We start from the raw sequence: 25,928 nt of genomic DNA on the forward strand, positions 1-25,928 counted from the left end.
TCTGACAGGATGAGGGTGGTCGTCCACACAGCCACGTCTGAACTCATCTGAGCTAACCCTGGTGGGGGTAGGTTTGAGGCCTCAGCCAGTAGGCAGCCACTAATGAAATCCATTAAACTGTCAACATTTAGGGAACACTGTTTTACAAAACCACTTAAACATACCATGCAACAGACAGCTGAATTAGGCCTGTCTGCCTGTGTGGAGTCAGAAAGAGCCATGTTACTCTTCAGGGGATTGAAGACTACTTTGCAGAGCAGAGCCCTGATTTTTTCATTTTATTTTTCGCGATTATTCAAATACACTTAAAATGGACAAGCGCATCTTTGTTTCCTTCAGAGTAAAAAAATTAAAATCCTGATATCAAAGACAACCATCGCCATTCAAAAAAGAACAAAATCCCAAGCCACTGATACCAAATGGACTTGGAAGAGGTAATTTGAAAGCAGGGGAGAAACACCAGCAAACAGGGCAACTGCCTGCGTGCCAGTGGCGCTCTACAGCAGGGTGTTTAAAAATGCTCAGAAAGAGGTCAGAGCCTATTGCAGGTAATAGACTGCAATGTAGCCAGTGGTGTGCAGGAGAGCTGAGCTCAAAGAAAAAAGGATCCCAGGCCCCCGAGGCCACTGGCAGCTGCTGTGCATGTGTGTGTATGTGCCACAGACTGACAGAAATGACAAACCGAGTCGTCGGAGGGAGGCCAGAGCAGCTCGAGTCGCTCTGTAAGAAGCCCCGCAGGGCAAGCAGCGGTGCGCTGTTACCAGCATGGACTGCTAAAGGAGCAACCCAGCCACCTCCTGCTTGCTGGAGGTGAGGGATTGCAACTTGACTGCTAGGTCAAGTTCAGTAGGAGACTCGAGGTGTGGGAGACGATTTTGAGCATGAAGGGGAAAAAAAGTGAAGGGAGTGCTCACTGTCTTTCCATTTTCTGCCCAGCAATAAAACAGATATAACAGATCCACAGTCTGGATAAATTAGGGGAAGTTGGTTTCATAAGGGCTGCCTCTCTTGTGGTCCATCTACTACTGGAAAAGACATGGGGTGCTTTCGAGGAGCTTCCAATAACTCCAGAAATATTTTGGAAATTATGCTGTATTTAGATAGATCTTTTCTTCTTGCACTGTTTCTGTTGCTTCTCATTCATAAAAACCTATAAACACAAGAAAGATGTTTATGGTTAATCTCATTACTGTTTATTCCTTGACATGGAGCCATAGTTTCCCACCCTGCCCAAACTGGACTAGATGAGTTTAATTTTTCTGGAAGGTTTTGGATTTGAATTAAGAGAGGCAGAGATGACTATCTAGACAAAGAAGAGATTTTATATAGAAAACACAAGACAAACCCCAGGGGAGTCTTCATCCCCAATTAAATCTGTGTCCTGACCAAGACTTACAAGGAAACATGGTCTCCTCTGATCAGGAACACTTGATTTTCTGCAGTGAAGTTGTCAGGAGTGGCCATTTGGTGACACATAGGCAAAAGCACTGGCCATGACACGATGGTTTTGACTCCACAGGAAAATGACAGCCATTAACGAGCAAAAACTGGTGGCCCAAGAGAAAAAAGGGTTTTATAGTCATTCACAGTCTCAAGAAGCATTCAGTCCTACAAGCCATCACTTCTGTGACATCACTGTCAGTCCCCTGGCAATGAACAGTGATGTCATAAGACAAGCATTAAAACAGCAGATACATACAAAAGAAACAGTCAAAACAGGTAAACATTGAAATATACCCACAACCAATTTTCATGCAAATTTCCCTAGTTATAACAAATGTAGGAAGAGGAAAGCAGAAAAATAAATTATACATCCATACAATTGGTTCTAAATAGAATGTTTTCCAAAGCTCACCCAGAGACATCACTGACTCTTTAATGTCTGCTTTTCCACTAATTTGTATCCTGTCAATTTACAAGCTATTTCAAACACCAATTCTATTTAATAAAAATGCAAAGTACAATGGGGAATTTATGTAAACAGAGTTGGCAAAATATCTTTGTAGAACATTTTGGAATGAGTCATGAAATTAATGAATTAATAAATGGACATTTTAATAGTTGGGTGTAACAGGGATATAGCCTAACCAAAACACTAGGCCTGACACTTTAATAACATATAAATACAGGTAAAAGTAAACTTTACCAGAGTAAAACAGTTTCAAGTCAACTCTCTGGTGGAAGTCTCCTAGACCAAAAAAAAACCAAAACTGTTACAACATTACTACTAGTTATTATTATTATTCAACAGTAGTATCATAAACAAAATACTTTTCACTCAGAAATCATTAACATTTAACAAGAAGAATGCATCATAATTCCTAGGGCATGAGTGTAAGATTATGGTCTAATTTTTGAAAAGACTCTACTAATTGAAAATGTCTTATCGAAGTTAATGTTTAAAGCTAAAATGACCTAACTGGTCACAAGGCTTCTTGGAGTACAATAGAGAAAGAAGGAAAATTAGATTTTCCCCATGATGGATGAGTTTAGGAAAGCCCCAGGGGAATTACTGCCTGATGTTTTTCAAAAGATTTGCTTTTTGATTTCGTGATGGTGGACAAAGGAAGGCTATTCAGGGAACCTGCTTCCACTCCCTGCCTGGTTAAGCTATCCACAAGACTACAGTGCCCCATTCTTTGGGTCCCCAAACTGAGATTCTTGTGCTGGATTTAAGTCAGCCCCAGCTGACTTAAGCCAGCAGACATTTCAACAAAAGAATCCCTTCTACAAATATATCATGACCACACATAATGTTCTGGAGATATTAAATTGACAAAAGAACAATACTTTCAGGTTACAGAGGTCAAAGGTACATTAAAGGTACACAAATGGGTATAGTATAAGTAATTTTAGGAGGTATTAAAATAAACCCTAAACTTTCTGGACATTGTAACCAATTGATCATCACTTATAGAAAGAATTACTTGTCATTTACCAGACCTTTAGCAATATTGTATGTGTAGAGTCTTAATTTAAGCTGTAGTTTATGAAGCTTCAAATTTTAAAAAATGAACAGCATAAATTATCTTCCCAGCTCCATATTTAATAAGTAATAGGTCTCGTTTTCCAGATTGCTGAGTAGTCTGTAATTCTCTTCACTTCACTGGGAGCTGTTGTAGACTCAGCATTTTCCAAAGAAGTCTAATTATTTAGTTGCCCAAACATGATATAAAACAACTAACTCACAGGTCACTACTACAAAAGTAACTGTCTTGCACAAAAGTGGCCAAATCCTGGTTCTTCACAGGAGAAGGGAAACAAGAATCCTAGATCTCCGCAGGCAATGAGTGTGTTCTAGGGTATCATCAAGACACAGGAGCTGGGTTGCCAAATAAATCAGCTGTTTTTACTGAGCTCTGAATTGTCACAACCAGACTACTCCTTGCAACCAAAATAACAGTCTAAAAGCTACTTGAGGTGTCTCCATTCTGTCATTGCCTGCCAGCTCGGCACACTCAGTGAGGAAGTGCAAGCACCCTGAAGGGCTGCTCTTCTCAAAGGGAACAGAAATGGGACATGACTTCACTCCCTCCCACATCAGCTGGTGCTGCTCACCCCATCGCACCTGTAAGCTGCCTTTCTCCTTCAGAGACAAAATACCTTCACATATAACCTCTGCTATGCATTTGTATATGTCACTGATATTAAGAGGAAAAATGTGTATCCTAAGCAGAAAAGAAGGCATTTCCAAGGGATACTTTTCATAGCAAAATTCTAGAAAACCATGAAAGGACCGGAGAAGTCAAGTCTAAGAGTCTCTCAGGTTATTCTGAGACAGAGTCTCAAAAGAGCTCAAATCTCACACACCAAAATAAGAGACAGGTTTCCAATAAAGCTCAGTAGGCTGAGTGAATTTTAAAAAACATTCACTTAATTCAGTACCTGAATCAGAGTCCAGCTTATTCTGAGAGATGATACCTATTGTTCAAAGAATTCAGCATGTTAACTGCTTTGCAAGATTTTCCAGCAATCTAGTTTCCCTCCTTTATGCTACCATGACATCTGGCTGCTACCATTACTCTCCTCTCCAGGTAATTTCTGGAGGAGGCAAATTCCTTTAAAGAACAGAAAGACTTGTTTTCCCACCAAATTTAGTCCCTCTCATAATGGTAGGCATTTCCCACATGGCCCCTCTGCCCAGACAGCACTGAAAACAAATAAAAGACATATTTAGTTGGTGAGGGATACCCACTCTGCATTTGGGGGAAAGGAGGTCGGGAGAGTTGAAACTGAATTAAATAAATTATCATCTTTTATTGTTTTGCCTCACACCTAAAGTGTCTGCTGCCTAGGGAAGTTCTGAAAATTCTTATTAAAGCTAAAGAGTGAGTTTTTAAGCACCCTTTAAAGTGATAGCCCTTGTTAATAGTCTTACGAAAAACAAGGTACAGCACAGTTCCAGATGCTTTTCACAGACACAGATATTTTGTTTGCTCATTTAGTGTCTATTTTAGCACTGGGAGGACAGATTAAAGAGAAACAGTACACTTCTAGCAACAACTTCCATGATATCCAGTTTCCTTTCAATATATGAAACAGTGTGGATCACTTAGTCTGCACTGTTACTCTCTCCCATGCTATCTCAGAAGGCACAAAAGGAGTGCACAGAACAGAGCAGCTCAGATAACTGAGATTTTAGACACCTGTCAAAGTGGAGTACGGCTGACTGAGACTGCTCAGGGTTATCGACAGCTGGCAAACTGCATGGCAGGCTTTCACAGAGATGCCCAGAAGATGAAGGAGCCAGCACGGCACAAGTCAAGTTCAACCTGCACTTAACTATTTGCCTGTAAACACATAAACTCTGCCTCTACATCCAGGTCTCAGTGCCATCCACAGTTATAGTCAAGACCAACCCAAAACCAACCATCATGTATAACACAGATAGATACTCTTCTATAAGCATTAGTTTACATGTAAACTAATTTACATTTATTTTCCATTTCGTCTGGCTTTGTCTCTTGTTTTTATTAAAGTTAACCATGGTAGCTTTACAACAGTTTAAACTAATGATTAACCAGACAGATGAAATCTCACTAAATACTGTTTTTGGACTGACTCACTGAGACATGAACTTCAGTGAAAATACAGAACCTTGAATAACACAAAGAAATGCCTTTCAGCCTAACCCTAATGATGGGAAGCCTTCCTTCCATGCTTTTCTGCCACTAGACCCACTTTTGCTTTGTAAAGTTGACAAGGGATGACTGAATATTAATATAAAATCTCAGAAATGAGGTCATCTGTGTCCAAAGTCATGAAGTAAACTTTGCTCTTCATTTTGAAAAAACTAGCAGCAGGCTCTGTATTCAGACCCAGACAACTGGATTAGCTAGGTACATTAAGCAGACAAGTACTAACTCAGTGCAATCATGTCTTCATCTGTCTTACTTGAAGTTATCCTTTTTTCTTTCTTTGTGAGAGGTAACTACTCCAAGGACATTTGAAGCCTGATTTATTACAGCTGTCATGGCTTTAGTATAAATAAGGAGGAAGTCAGATTTTTGGATACTTGAGTGTTTACAAAAATTTTGGCTATTTGGAGTAGGCTGCCCATGAATTACTAGAGTAGGACTGCCATAATAAAGCTTCCTCATTACTATAATTCAGCATAGGATCATTCTGCATTACCTGACCCAACCCATAAAAATAAACGTTGGTAAGCATCCCTCTGGAATCTGATCCACAATTAAAACTGTAGCTAACATGTGAGGATAAACTAGACCTAAATCCTAATGCATTAAAACAAAATTTCATAAACATGTCTGAGATCTTCAAGTTCTTGGATTGGTCAAGCAAGCACAAGAGAAAGCAAAAACAAGGAAGCTTCAAATGCAGTCTAGTTCTCTAGCAATGAAAAAAGAGGGAATGAAGCTCAGCTCATCCTCAGTCACTAACCCATGGCTTAAATAAATGAGAAAGAAGATGAGAAAGCAGGATATCAACCAACTCAGTTTTAGCTACTCTGCCTTAATTGTATGTTCTGAGGTGGTCACTCTCTACCCATGCACTTCACTTTGAGCTACATTGTACAGGAGCATTTTAATAGATGCTTAGAGAATCACCCAGAAATCTAACAGAATAGGCTGGACCTTGTAAATCCATACTTTAGCACATAGCAATCAGTCTTCAGAACAGGTGCACAGTATAACCTTGGATAGGTCACTTGGTTTGTAAGACTTAGCTTTCCACCAATAAAACTAAGTATCATTTCCTTTATTTGATGAGTAGGGTTTTTTTCGCTGCAAGCACTTTGGGGCAGAAACCGTTGCTTTGCAACATTTGAGCAAAATGTGGGATCAACCAGCTACTGCCACAGGAATGCCCATAGATACAAGTTTGAAAGAACTCATGTTCGTGATAACAGAATTGTCTAAATAAATTACTTGAGATTAATGTCCTTTGTGTGCATAGCTATCAATTTGCAAAACCAAGTCTAAATAATCCCCACTTGTTCAAAAACAAATACATTACCTTGTTAACTCAAGTTCTTTTGTATCCTCACTGCTCTACAGGATTCCAAATAAATTTTGGGCTTTTTTACTTAATTTGACCTTCAGTCTTTGTGTTTTCCTTTTTTTTTTTTTTTTAATTTTTATAAAATCATTGAATAATCAAGGTTGGAAGAGACCTTCAAGATCTCCCAGTCCAGCCAAGCACCCAACACTTCCACTGCAACCCCTAAATCACATCATCCAGCACCAGATCCAGATGCCTCATTAATACTTTCAGGGATTGTGACTCCACCACCTCCCTGGGCAACCTATTCCAATCCCTGACCATCCTAATGGTGAAAAAATTTGTCTGATATCTAATCTGAATCTCCCCTGCCTCAGTTCAAGGCTGTTTCCTCCAGTCCTCTCACTGCAGGCACATCAGGAGAGAACAGCCCTGATCTGGCTAGAACCTCCTTTCAGGAAGTTGTAGAGAGTGATCAGGTCTCCATGAGCCTCTTCCTGTTGAGACTGAACAAACCTACCTCTCTAGGCTGCTCCTCAAAAGACAAAAAATTTTAATGTATTTCACCAGTTTTTCACTGTTGCTCCTTTGCTGCTGCTGCTACATAATCATTTGCAACAAATGTGGGTGCCAAGAGAGCTTTTGGTCTCTACTTGTGTTCCAGTCTCCCCTGGGCTTTGACAGAGCAAAGCGTACACTCTGCCTTTCAACTGATATCAAATGGGGACCTTGGCACTATAAGGTTTTGAAGAGTTACCTGCCCTTGCTCAAGCCCCATTATCTCTCCAAGTACACAGCACTGGGACAATGAAGGCTGTTGCTTTCTTCCCCCAGGAAATCATCTGTACAATCAGAAGGAACATTTGCCATTACTGTTACTCTACCCTCCAGAGTGCTGACACCACCATACAATTCCAGAAGAAAAGAGAAAGAGACAAGAGAGAAAGAGAGAAAGAAAGAAAGAGAAAAAAGAGAAAAGAGAGAGAGAGAGAGAAAGAAAGAGAAAAAGAGAAAAAGAAAAAAGAAAAATAGAAAAAAGAAAAAAGAAAAAAAAAAGAAAAAAGAAATCCCACTTTTCAACACAAAAGCTTGGTGATGGGATCTCAGTGCCTAGAAACTGCTGAGCCATTAATTTCTCTGAAATGTCTCTGCCTTACAAAAACCCTCACACCCATACATATGTATAAGCATAACACTCCCTGTGAGCTTCCTAAAGGAAGGAATCTTTTTCACTCATCTTAACATGGTTGCTTCTGTAAAACCCACATACAGCTTGAATTTAAAAAAAAAATCCACAAAAACAGAGAGAGAGAGAGAATAGCTTTGTTAGTTCAAAATATACACAAGCTGTTGTTAGCAAGAGAAAAACGTTTGCACTCTTGACCTTTACAGAGGTAAGACAAAAAACAACTACTTTTTCATACTAATAGCATTCTGTGCCTGTCCCTTGTATATTTTCTTTTAAACTTGCCATTTTGCTGTTGCAGCTGGGCTTGTCAGTTTTCAGCACTAATGGGTTGTGATATGGTGTCAGGGGAAGTCAACAATCAATGCTGGAAAAAAGGGCTATCACTGCTGACACAGCCAAGGATGGAAACACAATGGCCTTCGCTTGGAAAGAAACAGAAGAAAAATCCTGAGTTATATCTTGCTTTGAAGATTAGTAGAGATTTACTACTTAGTGACCAAGCTATCACTTTCACCCCTTCCTACCTCAAGCTATCCTCCCATTGGACTCTAACATTATTCCACATCTCACCCAAAATACAGGTGTTTAGTTTAACAAAAAAAAAAGAAAAATGCTTTACAACAAACATTTTAAAGGATCATAGTCCACATCTTTGTTTAGAGCTTGTACAGTTACTAGCTTTTAAAAAGCTGAGGTGAAAAAATTTTGGACTGCATAATGTACGCCTATGGAGCAGCACAGCAGAAAAAGCATTTTGGATGCCTTTCCATTGCCTGGTTGTGAATTAGATCAGTGCTCAGCCCCTCAGCTCCAGCTGAACTCAACACAAGCCGTGGACACTCAGCAGCTGTTAAATCAGATGCCACTGACAGAATTATGAAAGATAGACAGTGTTCAAAAGCATTCAACAAGAATAATGGCAGTATTATTTATTTCCATAGCTTCATGTCAGAAAATCTGCCTAGCTCTAGGTCTTCTATAGTCCTGGAGAGAGACAGAGAGTATGGTTATCTGAGTTTCCAGATGGGGGAACTGTGACAAGTACATTCTTTAAGATCAGACCAGGATCTTATACATATAGACAAAAACAGAAATCAGCACACATCATATATACGTTACCAGACCTCATAGCTTCCTTCCCTCAAAACTGTAATTGTCCAGTGTCATTATGGATCTTTTCATACCAGTCAATAAAAGGTAAGTCACAGATTTGCCTCTTCTATTAATGAAGGTGACTGAGACCAATTTCAGAAAATTCAACATCTCCAAAGCAGACAGGAGTAACCAAATCTTGCCTCTTCCAAGCCAAGAAATATCTTTTCCAAGATATTTAGATATGCCTGACTCCACAGTCCCAGAATAATTTTTCCAAGTATAATTTGTTTTTTCTATCAAGTTATGGCCCTAACTGTGGATTCATACCTACTCCTCTGTTAAAATACAATTTTTGCAATCGGAGGCTACCTTTTCTAAAAGCCAGTTGCAGAAGGCTTTCTTCTGACATAAGGACACCGCAGGGTCATGGCAATAAGAGCAAAGGGACAAGAAGGAGTGGTTAAGAACAGAAAATGAAGGAAAAGCAGCAGCAGTGAGAAAACTGGGAAGATGGTAGTGGAATTTGGAGAAACCTCAGGAGATGCTGGGATTTTTAGGGTGCCTTGTCTCTATGCGAGGCATTCTTTTCTGTGGCTAATTTCTCCATTGCTCATCAGACAAAAAGCAGATCCAGGGAAAGAAACAAGAGGGAGAACATTTTTCACAGGATTTCTCGTTATTCTTGCCTCTTGCACTTCTCTCCACAACCCTTACTGCCAAAACCTGTCTGACCATTAAATGTTGTTTACAGGCAATCAGTAAGTGGTAAATTCACAATGGCATTACTGAACCGCGCAGCTTTTAGAACATTACTACGGCAGCACAGTTTTGACACCAATCCTTAAATAACAGCAAAAAGCTGCTTCTCCAAATCACTTGTTGGTAACACACATCTGTTTTGGCCAGCTGCTCCAATGAAATACAGAGCAGCACCTGGGAACATGGCTGCCAGGGAGATCACACCAGATGCAATACACATGGAAAACACCTCAGAAGTAGTTCTGTCGGCCTCCTCTCTATCTCGGTGTTGCAATTGCACCAGGAGAGTGCAATTGCACCAGGAGAGTGCAGGGGGCTTAAGGAACTGACCCCAAGCTCACTGAAGTGAGTGACTCTCTTCCCACTCCAGTGGGCTTTCAGTCATGTTGCTTGAAGGAGAGGTGAGGAAAAATTACTTTAGAAGCAGTTTTAAGAACACTCTGTACTGTGTGATCTTTCATCATAAAATAATGAAAATAAAAATTAACTGATTCACTGGGTTTATTTTATCTACATCATAGAGATACAGCCAGTTTCTGATGCTCAAAGCTACATGAAGTCTGCAGAGAAAGGAAGAGCACATCATCATAACATAAAGTGCTTAACAGATAACCAAAGTAAATAAGGGAAATACGAGTGGTTTTTTACAAACATAAGTGTGAGAAAAGCAACAAAATATCACCCATTAGGATACAACAAAAGGTACATTATGACAATTTTAAAGAGCATCAATAAAAATTAAAATACAAAGACTAGAGAAAATTTTGCGTTCTGGTTTAATCAGTCAAAGGCAGCCATTCATGCATACCCCCCCTCCCCGCTCCCTTCCATATCACTGTCTAATTCATTACTGATATCTATGGAAACACAGGGAAGGAGAATCAGTCCCACCTGTGCAATGAAGAAAAAGGAGAAAAGGTCGTGGAGCTAAATCCTATAAACACTTTAAAAACTGAAATTAATCTCTTAGAAAAATCTAATTGAAATTGACTTGAATCTGAGTCCTGTGACCTGGATGGAAAAGGTGGTCAAAGGAGTGTAAGCAGCAGGTAATGATGGGAGGTGAGGTACTGAGCCGGTTTGCTGCAGGGGTGTTTTTGGTATGTTCTTATTTAATATCTCAATTAATGATCTGGAAAAGGAGGTAAATAGCACATTAATGAAATTCACAAATGACAATAAACCAGGAGGCTTGCAAATGTCAGAGAGGATAGCAATAGTATAAATGGAAACTAACAAGGTTAGATATGTAGACAGGCAATAAAATGAGATTCAATGTGGAAAAATGTAGACTAATATACTGAGGAAAGATAATCAGAAATATGAAGAGTCCATGAGAAAGCAAAACCTGGAAAGCATCTGCATGGCAAGATACCTATGTGTGACAGCAAACAACAAATTGAATATGAGTTCTCAAGGAGATATATCATTTTAAAAGACTGATGCAATTTTAGGCTGCATATGCAGTAGAATAGTGTCAGAAGAGGAAACTTACTGTCTATGCATCTGGGAAGATTTCTGCAGAATACTGCATCCACTTCTAGATACCTCCATAACAGAAGGATGCTAGTATGCTGAAAAGTACTTCAGAGAAGAACAACAAAACTGATTAGGCAAGATTTATTAATCTAGGTAACAAGTTATCCTGGTATTAGTTGGAATATAGTTAATTTTCTTACCAGCACCTGGAGTAGTCCTGTGTTTTGGATTTAGGACAATCATGTTGGTAACACACTGTTGTTTCAGTTGTTGCCAAACAGTGGTCAAAGACTTTTCCATCTCATGCTGCCCTGCCAGCAAGTAAATAGAGAGGGGTGCACAAGAAGTTGGGAAGGGTTTCAGCCAGGACAGCTGACCCCAACTGGACAAAGGGGTATTTCGAACCATATGGTGTCATGCTCAGCACATAGACTAGGAGGAAACATAGCTGGGGGCCACTGCTCCGGAACTGGTCAATGCGCAGTGAGCAACCACATTGTGCATCGCCTGCATATTCTAATTCCATTATTAACAACAATGTTATTTTCCCATCCTTTTCTGTCCTATTAAACTGTCTTTATCTAAACCCTAGAGCTGGACTTTTTTCTTTTTTTTTTTTTTAAGTTGTCTCCTCCATCCTGCTGGGACAGGGGAAGTGAGTGAACGGCTGTCTGGTGTGTAGCGGCTTGTCAGGTTAAACCACGACATAGGGGCAAAACACCTACTGTCTAGAAATATATGAGTGATGAACAGAGAGAATGGAAAGGAATTTCTTGAATGCTAACATGCAGTGGGTACAGCTAAATGTAAAGAAGAACAAAATTTGGACAAAGTATCAGAGAATTTCTCAGAAACCACATGATTCAGTCTAGCAGGTAATTTTCAAATGAAGAATGAATGATGAAGGCCCACCAAACAAAGCATTTGAAACTTGAGCAAGTAAAGCACTCAATGACAAACTATAGAGAACAATTGTGAACTCATACCTGGCCTAAGAGTTTATTTCTGACATACAGAAGTATTTCTCAAGGAAATGTATATCACATATACTTCTGTCCTAGTCCAAAGTCTAATTGTAGAGTAAAAGAAAAGTGACTGCATGCATTGACTATTGAAAGTACTGAGAGACAAACAGATGCGTGATCTGCTTTATACAAAGCCCACTTCTTTTTCAGCAGACATGCTTTTTTAGTGATTTGATCCTCAGTATATTTTGTACATTCAAAAGAAAATGTGATTAAGTTACTTATTTGCTTATTCATGTCTACTCCCTTTCTCTTTTCACATTTTCTGTACGCTAATATCTTTATTCATTCTCATATAATATACTAGAACTTGCCTAGTTGCAGTACAAATCTATTCACACTGAAAAAGGAAGATTTTAATGTTGAAAGGCATTGTAATGCTCTGAGACCCTGGTGTTAAAAGTAGCAGGGGAAACAAAGACTGAAAGTGAGATGTAAGCTAAGAAATACATGGATATAATTTTCCTTGAAGAGAAAAAAAAATGTGAATTTATCAGGTAAGTAATTTGTGTGTATTTACGTGTGCCTACTTTACCAAGTTTCCCACTTTTATGCCACCCAGGCAAGTCCCCTTTTATGAATGTCTACCTTGGATTTTACAAAAAGTCTTCCCACATTCTTCCAAGGAGAACAAAGAGGTGAAAGGTTTTTCAAAGTTTTTCTGTCCTTCTCACTTCCCTTAGGGGTGGTTGGAGAGCTGAGGAAGGAGCAAAGCTTATTGAGAAGAAAATTCCTGGTTTTAGTGTAATAAAAGGTGGCAATCTTATCATGTATAGATGCTCAAATGATGTATAGATGAAGGACGTTTGCAGGGAAGATTGCCATGGGCAAAACAGCAGATCTAATCAAAAGCTCTGCACGCATGGACGTAGCCAGCCGGTGAGAAAGGAAAGCATTCGCAGCACAGAATCTGGAATTGCTCTTCTGTGTCTCCACGGCTTCCTCACCAGAGCACAGGAAAAACCAGGAGCCTTGACATTCCAGGCAGAGAGGTGCTGAGCCAATGCACAAACTTTTTATGATTCTGTCACAGGATGCTATTAATGTAATAGCAAGTTTATTTTTTTTCCTTCTTTTTTTTCGCTTGGAAGCACATGCTGCTATCATCTATCTTCTATCCACAGTCAGTAGAATAAGGTGGTGCTTGTATAGCAAGTGCTGTAAAAATATTTCTATTGTACAAAATAAATTACAGATCAAACATATACATAAAAAAGATTATTAACATTTAGAACACTTGCATTTTCAAAACTGTCAGACTGATAAATGTATACATGTCCTCAAATTCTCAAGATTACTGAAAGTCAAGACACAAACCACAAGAAGTAAAACACTTTCAGCTAAAGCCACCGCAGAGTTCCTCCTTCACCCCGCTGAGAGTAACTGTGCTAACCTAGGTGTCCCAGAATAGAGGTATTACACAATCTGTGTGCTCCACGATTTGAGAACAAAGACTGAGAACAACGAAGCACAGAGAAATGTGTTAAGGTACTGTGGCAGACACACCTCGGCACTTTTTCTGTTAATTTTGTTTAATCTGCCTGGGGGAGGAGAGTGTTTTTATTTAGCAACACAGGTATTTTAAACTGTACCTATTCTGGAACTGTCAAAAAACAGTCAGCCTGTAAGTCAACACGTGGGGATATTTTTTCAGTAGTTGGCTGGGGTTTTTCCTGTTTGCCTCTGTCTCACCTTTTTGGCCGTGCCTATTTAGACTGCAAATTCCTCGGGTGGCAGGACGCAGTAACACAGTTCACACAGTGCCAAGCACAGTGGGATCCAGTTTTTACTGGGCCATGTGAACTGTCATGAAGCAAAAAGCTAATAATAATAATAATAATAATAATAATAATAATAATAATAATAATAATAACTTACCACCACTGTTGCAGAACCCTGCAGAAACCAAGGGCCAGAGACTCTAAGGGGACAAGCTGGCAGGAGGAAACCTGCACTGTGCTCCTCTACATGACAGGTGATAGCATTTGATTGCAGACCTCTCTCCTCCTCCCAGTGTCCTCATTCTTATGGTGTAGCATGAAATGCCTCCCTGGGCACAGAAATCACCAATAACCCACCAGATCTATCTCAGCTCAACATGGGAGTAACCCCAACTACTCCAACACCTCCCTTCCCCCCTAGCCCCTCCAGGTATCAGTGTGAGGAGTTGTGCTGTCAGGACAGTGCAAGACAGACAACAGGATGTTCAATGGTCTACGCTGCTGTCCGAGCCAGACACATGAGCTGAAACTCTGTCTCTCCACATGCAACTTGGATATCTGGCAAGTCTCAGTGAGACACATTTTCCTCTTGGCCTCCTTTCCTTATTTCTAGGCCCAGTGTTCATATTCAAAGGAGCAGAAGTAGGCGGGGGGGGGGGGGGGGTGGGGAGCAGAGCACACCAAACAGTTTTAGTCTGCAGAGAAACAAGAAAACTGGAGGGAAAGCAGGATACATTCTCAGAAAACACAAAACCTGAGGAAATTTGGTTGTCTGCAGCATAAAAACAGATTTGGAAGGGGTGACGGGGACTGACTAGCACTCAGTAGCACATCATCGGAGGCAGGGAAGAGACATCAGGCAGGGGGTTGGGAAGCAGCAACCAGCTGCCCCATATGGTCAGCTCTTGGTAGGCAATTTGATTTTCATTTTCTCTGCTGATTGTGCTCATCCCTCTGGTATCTGGATGGAAAAACAATGGTGGAGATAATAGAACAGGATTGCCCAGGGCATTTTTAAGGGCTTGAGAGCCATTCATTCATAGATCAAATCTAGGCCAGAATGGATGCAGGTAATCTGCTGAATGTTGGCTTATATGAAATGTTCCAGTAGTATTTCACAAGTATTCACATAAAAATTGAATAATTCACAACTTTCTTAGCATTCTCAGCAGATAGCTCAGCCTCCACAGCCTCTCAGGTCTCCACAGCCTCTTAGTACTAATGACTTAGTACTAAATTATTCTACAAATAAATTTAAGAACACAAGTCTATGCAGGTTCCAGGTGTAATTGTGGTCTATTCTGAAAAATGGTTTGAGGCAGTGACGAGTAAAGTAAGGTGTGGGAAAGATCCCATTATTGTACCAGTTCTGACAATAAAATAAGCCCTTCATTCTCCTAGGCTGTTAATCTGGTACCTTCCATGAGCACAAACCTAGAAGAGGTATATAGCTAATTTAGGTAGTTGACCTTCCATTGTCATCCATGTGTTCACAGGATAGTGAGTGACAATGGCACTTGTCATATCCCATTTTCTATTGCATTTTGTCCTACAGCAAATAGAGAATTTATTATCATTGTCATCATCATTTTTAAATAAATGAATTATATCCCATAGGAGAAGAAATCCTCATACTGTTATAAAATGTATATATCTGTCATGTGGTCATGTTATCTAACACTGCCTTTCTTTTCAAATAAATTTGAAACAATTTTCTTCAAAGATCACCGAAATAAACATTGACTAATATTTTTTTTTAATCGAGATACATATATACAAATTGGAGGCAAATTATGATGAGTATTTGCCAGACTATCCAAAATGTGCCCCAAAACATTTTTAGTTTAAACAAACACTGGGCAAAAACTATAAAGGTAGAACAAGTGTTTTCTACTTCTTACTCAGAATGGAAATTGTCACTGCAGCTACAATTCAGCTGTTGATAAGGATGTTCAAACACAACCATGGTGAGACAGCATGGCCTATATTTACCTGGGAGGCAGGAAACCTCTTTGGCCTTACATCTGGGAGGTCCTTCCTCCTGCTCAGTGTCCCCATTTGAAAAGCTGCCTGTTAATGAGTACCTGCAAAAATTCATGCTCTACATGGGACTTGGACACAGCACTGCAACACCATTAACAGCAACAGTTGTGAATGATGTGGAAATCTTTAGCTGCAGGTAGGGAGAGCCACGCCAGAACGCACAACCAGAAGTGGCAAGTCAACAAGAAACTGGAACTGATCAGAAGGTTTCCCATGTGGATAAAAGCATGACCACCATGGTGCAGCAATGCCCTGTTTCTATGATGACAGCCAGCATATAATTATGCCAGGGATGTTCAGATTTTCACCAGCAGCTTCTCCCAGCTCTTCAATTGCAATCTCCATTTTTGCACGTGCATGTGTACACAAACACATGAATGGAAGAGAGTTCGGATTTTATTGCAATGCGCAGGGTGGTGATTCAAGCCTTTATGTAGGAAGTTGACTCACCCCCTTCTGAGTGAAAAAATGTTCAACACAACTGTAATTCCCTCTTTTTCACATAAAGTCAGGCAACATATACAGAACCTTCCAGCTCAGTATTTCCTAAACAGTGGAAACGTGCCTAGAAAGTTTAGCTTTGAAACCTGTGACTGCAACTAAACAGGTCTGCACCTTCAGGTCGAGTATCTCGAATCCCTGTGGCTCGGCAGCAGGCAGGAAACGGGGGAGGTGAAGTGGGAGGGAGAAAAAACAAGTTGGCTTGGGGGGAGAGGGGCGAGTGTTTTGGGCTTATTTAATAATGCACTAGTAAACAGCTCAGGCACAGAAATGCACTGCAGTGAGAACCGGAGCTATCCTTTGGAGCCTACTGCTTTAAATTTGCGCGCTGTAGCTTGAAGCATTGCACAAACTCCCGGTCTGCTGACTGCCTCCCTGGAACACAAACACACGGGTGATTGGGAAAGCTGTTTTCCAGCCTGCCCTCCCTCGTTTCTGCCGGGCTGCTTTTGGTGTTTATTTATTTTTAAACAAGTCGTGTACATGGAAAAAAAAAAAGAAAGAAAGAAAGAAAAAGAAAAAAAGAAAAAAGAAAAAGGCGAACAAAACCCACACATCTTTAATCAACACCTATTTCCTTCCAGGACCCTGTGATCCTCTATTGATTCCCATTAAAATGCTTTTCTTTTTCTTTGCCCCCTCTGCTGATCGAATTTCAGATCAGCCAGGATGTGCAACTAACCTTCCGGCACAACTGAACCCAACTGACTCACCCAGATCAAAGGCTCGGCGCATTCATTAGAGCCCAGCACAGCCCAGGCAGGATCCGTAATGCAACATCTCCCTTTGCATTGCAATTAACGTGGGGGAGAGGAGTCCTTATTATTTTTATTTTTTGCAAATGTTCTGGCTTTTGATTTTTAAGCGGGGGGGGGGGGGGAGGGGGGCTGGGGGGGAAGAAGTGGTGGGAGGGAACGAGAACAAAAGAGAGATCTTTTTACCCGAGGATGACGTCAGTTTGATGTTACTGACAACTATTGATGCACGTGGAGCAACTGCAGGCAGATCCCCCTTCCCACCCCCCCGCCTCCCGGCACTTCTCAGGGAAAACAATATGCGAGAACAGCCCGCGGGACCCGGGAGCGGCTCCGGGTCGCTCCGCCAGGAGCCTGAGCGCCCGCGCCCCGCGGCCGCCGGCCGCGGCGGGAGGGGCGGACCTGCCCCGGGCCCAGCGCGGGGAGCCGGCTCCGACCCCGGAATGCTGCTGGTTCCCGCGGGGGACGCGGGCCGAGGACACCGTCCCCGTGCCCCGGCTCCCGCTGGGCGCTCCCTGCCCCCTCCCGAGCCCGGCCCGGCGCAGGCACCGCCGCGCCCCAGCCGCGCTTCGTTCTGCCGCGGGGAGCGCGGCCCCGGCCGCCCGCAAAACCCGGCCTGGAGCCCCGGAGCGGCGGGGGGGTGAGGGCTCACCTTCGGCTGCCTCGCTGGCGTCAGGAGGAGGCGTAGGTTCGCCCGGGAGCGCTCTCCCGTGGGGTCAAGGGCGGCTCGTAGCGTCCCATGGCAGGGTCCAACTTCTGAAAGTCACGGCCGGGTCGGAGCTGCGGAGCTGCCTCTCCAGCCCAGCCCTTCATGGGGCTCCCGCACCCTCCCCGGCAGGCCGTGTCCCCTCACTTCACCTGTCTTCAGCATCTCTGAAGTAAAATGTCTGAGTCGGTTTGGTACGAATGACCAAGAAGGTGTAAAACAGGGACAGAGAAATCAAATTTTGTGCTGCATGAAGGATCACAGAATCACATAATAGGTAAGGTTGGAAGGGACCACAGTGCTCCAGCCTCCCTGCCTAAGCTGGGTCATCCTAGAGCACAGGGCACAGGATTGTGTCCAGATGATTCTTGAATATCTCCAGTGAAGGAGACTCCACAACCTCTCTGGGCAATCCGTTCCAGTGCACCATCACCCACACAGTAATGAAGTTTCCTCACATTCATGTGGAACTTTTGTGCATCAGTTTCTGCCCATTGCTCCTTGTGTCCAAATGGTTAGCACCAACAAGAAGAGCCTGTCTCCAGTTTCTTGGACACTTTTCCCCCCCACACACCTTTAGGTATTTTTACACATTAATGAGGTCCCCTCTCAGTTTTCTCCAGATAACCAGGTTGGCCTGGGCACTGGCTGTGCTGCCTCAGGAGTGCTGGGTACCAAGAGCCATGGTGCCCCATGGCTCCCCACTTTAGATATCCCACAGACCCTCACTCCGGAGTGGGGGCTGAGGCAGTGCCTGCTCTTGGCAGCCTTGAGCTCCTTTCCTAAAGTGCACACAAATGTTCCCCTAAATGCCATGAAACTCGCCTGAGCCTGCTCAGGCTGGGATCCTGCACGAACCAGCCTGTCAGTTCAGCAGAGGTGAGACCTCGGTATGTTCTGCCAACATCATTTCACGTGAGCCAGCAAAAAGCTATCTATCGATAGTCACCACTATCACTCGTCATTACCTCTTTGGGGATTTCAATGAAATGGGAGATATTTTTTTGTGTCTGGATATTACCCCTCCCTGAGCTCTCTTCTCCCATGTGCAATATGTTTCTTCCCTTACAGATTAAATTTCATCCACTAATTGACAAGTACACATCTTACTTGGAGTTCTGCCCATTTTTGACATTGAGCATGTGGCTCTTTTTGAGCAAGGTGTAGCTGTGATTTACACCAGTGCGCAATTTTTCCTTGTTTCCTAAATGTAGTTTTTGTAATACAGTGTTGTCAGCTGTCATGATTGTTGGTGAACTGATGTTCTGTGGTAGAAATTCTGTAAAGTTACGGTTATGCAAGTCAAGTAAGCATTTTGGCTTTCATCTAAAAGGAAAAACATCCATTTCTGGTCCTCTGATTTCAGCAGAAACTTATGTTGTATGCTGTAGCAGCTCTGAACCAAAAGGAAAGGAAACATAAATGTGTTGTTATGACCATCATTGGTATTGTTTTATTTTTGCTCTCTTGATACTTGTGTCCCTGATTCTTTATAGCCTGGCAATACTTAATATAAGACACGGATAAAAAGACTTGTGCAGCTTACACAACCACCTGTTCCTCTGCTCTGATCTCTACAATATATTTTAAGGTGAGACGAACAAGCGTTATTACCTACTGCTTACACTATTTACACTTACAGAGTCATGGTGGTTCTCTCTGCAAAACCAAGGTGTGTATTTATTCTTATCCCCCCTTGCTTTCAGGGACTGCAGTTTTGGCAGCTGAGTATATGTTTTTGTCTGGATGATTTCTGTAAAAATAAGTCATTTATTATTTTTACAGGCCAATATCTCAGTAGAAAGCTGTGTTATACTACGAGAGATGCCATTTTCTCTAGATGTGTACAGCATGCCATAGCTTTTCACAGTTTGCCATGGGAAAGATCTTCAGGAGTTTTTCAGTCTTTTTTTCTCAGACGTATTCATACAGAATCTACCAAGAGGAAGAGATGATTGTTTATAGAAAGATTACTTTGTCTTACCTTATTTCCCATCATTGACAAACACCCTCTTATATCTTTCCATGCCACTTAAGCAAATTTTCCCTTACTACATTTTGCCATGAGAACATTCATCTGTCGCTTAACAGTTTTGACTCCTGACCTTGTCATGGTCAGGCTAACACCACCTACACACACACTCATACAAGTACTCTTCACCTATCAGAAGATATTTGCCACATGGTTTGTGAGGAGAGGTCATCCTTTCTCAAGGGGCTGCATTGCCAGCATCATAGTTTGGGACACCTGTCCATTGACTCCCGAATCTCTCTGTAGTCATATTCCTGTTTCCCACACCCTTATGTCCCCTTGATTGACTGGTTGCACAATCCACCTCACCAAGGGCCCCAGGTTCTGTGGCAGAACCAGAGGAAGTGGGTTCGCTCCATTGCAACCATGGCAACACTTTTCAAAGATGCAGCCTACAGTCCTTGTGAGTCTTCCAGTTTTCCATGGCAGCCTCGTTTCTCAGAGGCTACATCTACTCCAGGAATAAGCACATTGCAAAACACGCAAGTCGATATTCAATGAAATACATCCTTAGTGTGTACAAAACCATTTGAGCTCTAAAGAAGAGTGGAGGACTACATATAGTGCTGTGAACTTAATATAAAAATTGAACAAAAGGGAGAGAGGTCATTTTAACTTCTGTTTCAGAAAGGCCCTGTGCCATTAAATCAGCCAAATGTTTATAAATCCAGAATCTCAGTTGTGTTCTCACTTGTTGAAGCACAACCAAAAAAAGCACTTTGGTCTTTAGGTTGCCCATTTCCTGAAGATAGGAGATTCCTAAGAGGCATTACACGTGGATATACCTGTGGACCTAGAAAGTTTAAGAAACAAACATTTTGGTTTGCTGTCCTGCTGTACCAAGCCAAATTCTCAAATTTAGGGAGCTCATGAATTTTCATCATGTTAGGAGTGACTTGAAAGTTGTCTCTGTATGTTTTGATAGGGCTTATGTTATAGGGCATTCACATGTGAAGTATCGAGAGTTTGAAATAATGTGCTCAGAAGAGTGGGAGTAAAAACTTCATGAGCTAAAAATTATTTTGTGGGAGAGAGTGAGGTAGAAGGAAAAAATTTTATGGAACTTTATAGTCTGTGGTAGTAAAGTCAATGGAAGAGCTTCTGCTGCCGTCAGTGGCAGTGGATGTGGGCACTGATTTCTATGGTCAGCCTGTAGAATGAAATAACACTAGGTTCAACAGTAGTGTGTTTTTTTTAATGCCTGTGTAGATACGTATTTCCCAAATGTTAGGTCTCCACCCATGTTTGTTTTCTGAGTTTCTTTTGAGTTAAGCAATGGACACTAGACAGCCTCTCTTTCCTCTAATGTGCATCACACCTGGCTTCTGTAGCAGCACCATGCCACAGGTTTGTTCCACAGGTACTACTGAAGTTTATCTGTCTATAATCAAATTGTTTCCAGTGGAATATTTCTTAATGGAAACACTTCTATCACAAGTTCATAAAAAGTTATTTGACACAGAGCCTAAATTTTGAGTTAAACATAACAGGAATCCTTTAAACATACTATATATCGCTTGCTTGCAGCCCTTCAACAGGATAGATTTCTTTTTTTCTCACATACAACTTGCAGATCACCAGTTTGGTCAAGAGCAGGAGATATCTTTCCAACTTGAGAAACCAATGTCACTGCTGCCAAATTAACTGGAAGGACAGTTGTTCCATGTGCTCATACTGATTGATACTGGGACATCTCACTGTACTGAAGGAAGTTTTGTTATTTTAAGTTATAAAGGAGCTTAATTCTCTTCCAGTGCCCAGAGTGAACTCATTTGTCAATGTGATGCATTTCATTATCCTCATCAGCTCATTTGCTTTTCCTGATGGAGAAAAAGGCTGAACCTTGTTTTACTATATGGAAGTCAGGATTCTTTCTCATTAATGAAGTTTCTGTTTAGCCAGCACTATGAAAGGTATTCTTTCCACTGTACATGTGTGTGCTGAAGAACACATCTGCTCCTCTGGTAATTTTTTTCAGTAGCACCTTTTTGTCTGAGATTAAAAGGATCTGCTCCTAAGTCCTGGACTGAGAGCTGTGCTTCTGAAGGAGAAATTACTTTTTTAAGAGATTCCCAAGAGCTGTAGCCAACCACAGCATACTGTAGATGTTACACTTTTTATACATTGCATCTTTGCCAATATTTGAATACAAGCCATAATTCAGTGGGAGCATAAATAACTTCCATTCAGAGAGATGGATGCTGTGGTATCAGGCCAAATGGTAAGCCTTGTCAGTGCCTGCATTTTCACTTTATCAATCACACAGCATAATATGATGCTCCTTATTTAAATCCTTCATGCAGATGTTGTACTGGGTTAATTGACAAGCAACTGGACTTAATAATAGATATAATGCTGTAGCAGGCATTGATTCTTGGATAGTGTGGATGTGCATGTGGTGATCATGGGGTTATGATTCTCAGCAGTGGCAGATGAATAATTCTGTGGGTCGCAATGGAAATTTAAGGTGCTGAGGGGTGAGCATTAACTTACATGCCAGTTTAGATTGATACAATAATTCTTTATGGGGACAGAGCATGATTGGCTGTAAAAGAGTTGTCCTTGTACCTGAATTGTTTCAGAGCAGCAGAGCTTTATGCTGAGCTAACAGCATGCTGTTAAGAATCAGTACTGATGTAAACACAGAGAATGATGGCTTTATGTTGGCCGTTATGTCATGCAGTATTTCACAGTTGTTGAAATCATTTCATTTTCAACCAGGTTGCTTTGTCAGTCTATCAGCAAAGACTAAGCAAAGTGCAGCACTGAAAATGAAATTAAACTCCCAGCTCTCCAGATACATAAGTGGTAGCACTTTTGTTGAGCTGGAATTCTGTAAGAATACTTACTAATTCCAGCCAATATAATACAAAGTCATTTTCTGCTTCACTTTTTTCTCTGAAGTTCATCATAGTTATATTGTTAAGTTTTTACATGAATTTATGCCACAATAAGTCAGAGAGAGCAAGGAGGTAAATAAGGAGCAAGGAAAGGAGGTAAATAAGAAGAGGAAAACAGGACACAGAGAAGGTCTATAATGAGATGAGAATTAGGAAGGAGAAATAGGTGACATCAGAAGAGCAAACGATGAAGGAAGGAAGGAACAGTAGATCACATGAATTGCAAAAACAAAGTAGATGTAAAAGTGAAAAATAGAGGAAATTAATATAGGAGATGGGAAAAAAAGTTAGAAACATCTTTAATTTCTTGCAGGAATATTTAAACTTGTTGGTAGCAATCCTGCTTTCTGTAGTTCACCATGTTTGGCTCAAACCTTAGAAACACACTTCTATATGAGTTTCCCCATTTCTTTTTGGCACCTGGCTTGCTCATGTATAGGACTAGGCCTCCAGAGGTCAGAGGAGAATGGGTTTCTAATAAAGCTCCTCCATACCAGAGTTCAAAAGCTCTCCCGCAATGTAATACGCAATGAAAACTGACACCACCAAATGGCTTTAGTTTCCCTCTTTCTTTCTCTGGATGTTACGCACTATTTTTTGGCATCTGCATATCTGACTTTAGTTTTTCTGTTGAATATTTAGCATGTGGTATGAAGAAGTAAGCTATAGCCAAATATATATGTTTATATATCAAAAACTACAGTAACATAGGTTTTTGTGAGGTTTTTTCCTAATTCTGTGAGAATAAGCAAATGTGAGGCACTTCCTCTATTATGTACATTTATATGGGCTGTGTGGTCAGAGGTGCTTAGCAGTGAATTTGGCTCAGGGCAAGGGAACAACAGCAGTTATTTGAGGGGAGATTTACTCCTGTTAACACTTTTCAGGATTGGCAATAAAATCAGCTCAGTGCTCTCAAGATAGGGAGAACTGGATTTTAAGCAAAATATGGAAGATATATCATCAACCTGAAGAGTGATGCAGTGAAAAACTGTTTATTATTAATACCTAAAAAATCCATACGTATTTCCAACAAATGAATGATAATGAGAGGACTGCTCCCTTTTCCTAGAAGTGATTACATTTTCTTTGCCCTTCTGGTTTGGCTGCTTTTAGGCTATTGCTTATGTAAAACAGAACACCTCCTAAGCCATCGTTTACTAAACAATCTCTGGCTTCTGATCTCACGCTACACAAGAAGGTAAATTGTATTCTGTGTGAGAAGCTTTAAACGTGAGTGTAATGGAAAGGGGATATTCAGTGAAACAAAGACACACCTCCAAAAACAACAAAGACAGTAAGTTTGAGCTACTTAAATTTGAATTTTCATAGTTGAAAAATAGTATTCAAACATGGAAAAAAGACATCAACTTTCATTAGCCCCACAGGTATTTATTTTACCAATTTGTATTTTGCTTTTCTCTTCTCTTAGCAAACCTGTGTAGCAGAGTTTGTTGAACAGAGGAGGACAATTCTGCTCTGAAACAATGGAATGCTTTTCTGAGAGATCAGCCTCCAAAGGTGACAATCTGGGGTCATAGCAGGGATGCTGAGTGCTCAGTCCAGAGTGCTCTTAAACAAGAGGGGATTCTCATAGCTATGAGCCGTCCAAAATGAAGTCATGACCACATCCAGCTGTGCTATCAGTAAGATAGGTTGCTCAGCTGCAGGCTGTACCTCTGACATATGAGCAGACATGCATAGGCCTTAAGGGGTATCCAAGCACACTGGTAAATTTGTGCTTCATGACAAGTGTGAGAATCTCATCTTCAGTCTGCAGACCAGCTCCATGCAAAAAGCATCTGGTTTATTAGATGGTGGTGCCTGTCCACTGATGTGTCATAAAGTAGGCAAATGTCAAAGTGTTTGTGTACTGTATATGGACAGAGAGTCTTCTGTGATAGCCATCAGCTGAGAGGGAGAAACCAGCTCAGTCTCAGGTTCCACAAAGGTGTAAGAGCTATTCTTGCTCCTATAGGCACAGGTAATTAATCTTGTCTGTCATGTCAGAGCTGTTGAGAATAGCTACAGGCAAAGTGTTGCAATACAGGAATCACTCCAAGGAGTTACTGCAGTGGAGTTTGACCCACACTAAGTCAGTACGGTTAGAAGTGTAAGGCCGAATGAGAGAAAATCTGTGTACAGTAGCATATGGGACTGGACATACTGTTGAACAGTTGAACACTATTATTTGAATTATGGTAAATTACTCTCTGTCATCTGCATGTCCCTAAGAATAAGTGGAGGTAGAGATAAAATGAAGGCATAAATTGGGCATTTTGCTTTAGATCCTGTGCTTTGGAGGAGCTGGCAAAGATCCCAGCTTGTTCCATCCTAATACATACAGGGTCATCACCAAAACCATGCACCAAGCTGACTCTGAGGCTGCCCACCTGGCATTTGCCTGGCAGCTGTATAGGTTGTAGTCCTATATGTCAAGGCAGAGAAATACCTCTTCCAAGACGGAATGTCTTTTCTTATATTAGTCATCGGGATGTGCCAGAAACATGCTTAGCTTACTCAGAAGGACTGGGCAGGAGCAAGGGGAAAATCAATAACTTTTCTCAGAAATTATGATGTAATTGCCTTTTCTCCCTGGAATCAGGCACAGAAGTCCCTGGCAGAGAGCAATACCTGAGAAAGCTTTACAGTAAAAAAGCATTCATATTCCTGAAAACAAAACAGCTGAAAAAAATAAAAGGATCAGCAAAAGATGCTTCTTCTAAGGAACATTTTGTGCAAATTTGCTTCACAATTAGACAGTCAGAAGGCACCTAACATGCTTTCCCAAAACCTGTCTAAGAGAGGGACCGGGGGCAGCCTATTCTGTCTGTGGCAGAGGAGGGAATTGGAGCTCTCTCATGGGTAATTTACAAACATCCAAAAGAGATGCCTCCTTGTACTCTGGGGGCTAAAGGCCCGGTTAGTTATGAAATAAACGCGATCAGTATTTTGCACGGTGCTGTGTCACACACAGTGTGTTCTTCTTAGACAGCCATGCCTGGCACCTGCATTGTTTTCCTCATTCATCATACACCGGGCGTGCATTCCTGACAGCACCGTAGGAAATTGTATTCTTCATACTGAAATGCATATATCTACCTGTCAGAAGCCCACATGTTGTCCCAATAAGGGCCAAGGCTTAACTGCTTCTTAGTAGTCTGGTGCAGAAGCGCACATTACACAACTACCCTCTGTGTTCAAACGAGCCAGTACCTCAGACAGAGGCTGTTGCAAACCAGGATGGCAGCTGTCTGTGGA

General features: G+C 41.4%; 1 long non-coding RNA gene across 2 annotated transcripts; it reads right to left on the minus strand.

Annotated features, from left to right (window-relative positions):
• Nucleotides 1–300: 300 nt before the first annotated feature.
• On the minus strand, nt 301–13,791 carry LOC119699252. 2 transcript variants are annotated; one of them, XR_005256374.1, is made up of 5 exons: nt 11,185–13,791; nt 11,001–11,089; nt 2,147–2,188; nt 1,397–1,547; nt 301–1,150 (listed from the first exon to the last, which is right to left on the minus strand). It is a non-coding gene; the product is annotated as an uncharacterized LOC119699252 (long non-coding RNA). The 2 variants fall into 2 exon arrangements; XR_005256373.1 differs by having other exon boundaries at nt 11,001–13,791.
• Between the last annotated feature and the right edge of the window lie 12,137 nt (nt 13,792–25,928).

Source organism: Motacilla alba, chromosome 3, assembly GCF_015832195.1.
Source record: "Motacilla alba alba isolate MOTALB_02 chromosome 3, Motacilla_alba_V1.0_pri, whole genome shotgun sequence".
Taxonomy (NCBI): Eukaryota; Metazoa; Chordata; class Aves; order Passeriformes; family Motacillidae; genus Motacilla; species Motacilla alba.